The sequence below is a fragment of the Haemaphysalis longicornis genome, unplaced genomic scaffold, assembly GCF_048455015.1.
Source record: "Haemaphysalis longicornis isolate Haplotype H1 unplaced genomic scaffold, Haemaphysalis longicornis Haplotype H1 scaffold_17, whole genome shotgun sequence".
NCBI lineage: Eukaryota > Metazoa > Arthropoda > Arachnida > Ixodida > Ixodidae > Haemaphysalis > Haemaphysalis longicornis.
In genome coordinates, this window is record NW_027526276.1 from 10040659 (window position 1) to 10043789 (window position 3131).

Here is a 3131-nt window from a genome sequence, read left to right on the forward strand (position 1 = left end):
ATTCTTCTTTTCCTTCCCGTAGCACGTGTAGCCAACGTTACTAGAATAAACTCTAGCAACGTTGCCTGTAGCAGCACAAACACGAGGTCTCCCACATTTCCAGAGTCGTCAGCTGGCCGGCTGTGAACCATGTGAACGGGCTGGGTGGACGGGACGTGTATTCCTCCTCTCCCTTTCAGTTGCGTGCGAACTAGAAATAAAAATTGTTGGCACGCGACGTGCGAACTAAAAATAAAAATTGTTCCCAGGGGCGTGCGAATCGGGACACCCTTCAGGGGATTCCCCTTCCGACATAGAGTTTCTTACAATTTACTTACTGAGAAACTCTATGCCTTCCGATACCCTGTTTTTGCTTCATTTTTGGCAGCTCGTTTGAACCACTCTGTGTTCTAGTTCACTCTAACCATACGGGCGGAGCGACTAAAAGCAAATTGTGAAGCCTAGTGATGAAAAATAAAAAGGAAAAACTGATGGGAGATGTACCCCTCACGTGACAGGCAAGCGGTAGTTCTTGGCGCCTCATGCGGCCGTCCGCCCGCCCACGCTGCGTGCGTCGTTCCGTTCCGTTCGGTTTCCGGGCCGTCCAGGTATTCGGGTTTCGACGACGAGTTCCCGTCCTGGCGTTGCGCGCAGCGCTGCCTGCAACCCGAAACGCGCCGCGGGCTGATCGTGCAGGCAAAGCGGTCGGACGGGAGAGACAGAAAACGTCTTTATTTATTGAGCTTTGGGATCCGTCGAAGTTCACGCCGCAGTCGAGTGTTGTGTGCCGCCGCTGTGTAAAAAGGGAGATGACAGAGTACGACATCCGTGCCTTATATTAGATGCAGAGCATCTGATTCACTCGCCTTGTCCCTCCGGCGTCGTCGTCGTCGTTGTCGTCGGCGTTGTCCACCCCTCCCCCATTCTCCTCGCCGCGCCAGCTGCGCTCTCCGCCGCTCACCCCCTCTCCTCTCCGATAGCGAACACTCTCTCGCGAGGGGCATTGGATTGGATTCGATTGGATTGGCTTGGCTTGGCTTGGCTTGGATTGGATTTGGATTGGATTAGATTAAAGTGGATTGTGTTGCGTCATAGCCGCGGAACGCGCTGGGGCCGGCGCATGTGCAGTACTCTCTCTTCCGCGGTTTCCTCTCCTTCGGGCGCGCTGCGCATATAACCAGTGTGCCGTTCTCCGGCGAAGCAACAGCCACGCTTGGCTCAAACACCTAGAGTCCACGCCGCTTTACAAGTACGCCAACGTCGTCATCGACTGGGACCGGCTTACGCAGTCCCCTCAACGTTATGCGCGCTATAAAACGCGATCCCTTCGGCGCTCCGCCTATGCGTCGAATCTACACAGGGGTTCCCGCGAGGGGAGGTGGGAGTTTTGTTTTATTTCACAAAACACACAGCACTTTCTTGGTTCTGGTAATGTTAGCCTTTCACCGCCCAGGCGTAATTTAGCATTCGTTACCCATATACCTATCGCACGGATTGAGCAGTCCTTGCATGGTAAACGAGCCCGCGTACTGCCTGCGACGCGAGGCGGAAGATGATCCGTTCTTCCTGCGCCCGCACCCAACCTCAGTGCTGCTGCACCTTTTGTTTTCTAATGCACTGAAGGAGACAGCAACGTAACATAGACGTCACGTACAACGAGACACCATGCCAGAGCACCGATAAGGCGACCGTATGCAAATGAGCACGCAAGCAAAACCCAAAGCTTTTCGCACCACCTCTCAGCTGACTGGACACTCGTTACAAGTCTATGATGTAAAGGGAAGGTGGCGCGATAACTCCGAGCAGAATTCCAAACGCAATCGTCAAAGCACACCTGGCAAACACCACGCACCCGTGAGCCGCTTCATGCTTGCTATTGTTAACAGCGGCGCGTTCGAGCAAAGCCGGTTCTGGTTCAAGCGGTAAGCGTCAAATTCGGCTCGCAGCTCGTGAAGGCGTTTCCTGAGTGCTTCCATGCCGTCAGAGGAGGTTGGCTTGCCTAAGCTGGGCCGCCTGATGTCATGCTCCCTCCTAACATTTTTCTTCCTCCCCTCCATGCTAAAACTCAACTGACGTTCAGGAACGGTGGACGAGCCTTACTGCGCATGCGCCAACTAGACATCAAAAAAGGGCCCATCTCCCCGCGAGGGGGACTCGAGTAAATGCGTCGCATAGGGGGTGGGTGTATTGCGTTAACGTTTAGTGTTTGGGGAGTTGGTGGTAGTGAATGCGTTGTATCAGCAGCTTCTTGACATAGTTTGAATGAGTCAAGGATATAAGGCGCGTTCGTAGCCTTTCATTCTGTGTCGGTTTTGTGGCGCAGTGGGAAGAGCACCATGTACCTCGCGTTCCGCCCACAGGTAGTGAATGCGTTGTATCAGCAGCTTGTTGACGTAGTTTGAATGAGTCAAGGATATAAGGCGCGTTCGTAGCCTTCCATTCTGTGTCGGCTTTGTGGCGCAGTGGGTAGAGCAATCATGTACCTTGCGTTCCGCCCGCAGGGTCGTGGGATCGAAACCAGGCGCCGGTAAGTATTATTTTTTATATAGTGTAGGGGGAGGGGTGTGGACCTGTTGTTGAGAGCGAGGAGGGTAGCGTGATGCGGGAGAGGAGGAGTGGGGGAGAGGGCGCGCCTGCGCGCTGAGCTGTTGCGGACGCACGGCGGACGCTACATGTGAGTTAAAGAATTGCTCTGCATTTAAAACAAACAAAGCGACCTTTTTTTTGGTACTGACTACAGTGACGGGGCCCGTCGGTTTAAAATCTGCACTACAGTGACGGGCCCCCTCAATGTAACAAAATCAAATCCAGCCGATTAGCCGCTATTTCTCGTTTTGGGATTTGGTGTAGCGGAAACTGCGCAATGACACAGTAGCCCCGTGGCCAATCTCTCTTGCTTAAGTTTCACAAACGCCCTGTGACTTCGCGGGCAATACTCCTCGATTGGCTTACAGTTACTTGGCAAAGCATTCTGACCCTCTCCTCGCATGATAGCCGATCGCCTCCTGTTTATGTTTAAGTGACGCCATGTTCTGATGTGCTCGGAAACCACTGTAATCACTGTATACGGCTCTGTATATATTTGTAAATAAAGTTATTGTTACCAAAAAATTCCCCCGCATTTCCCCGAGGGGGAGAATGTGAAAGTGCGA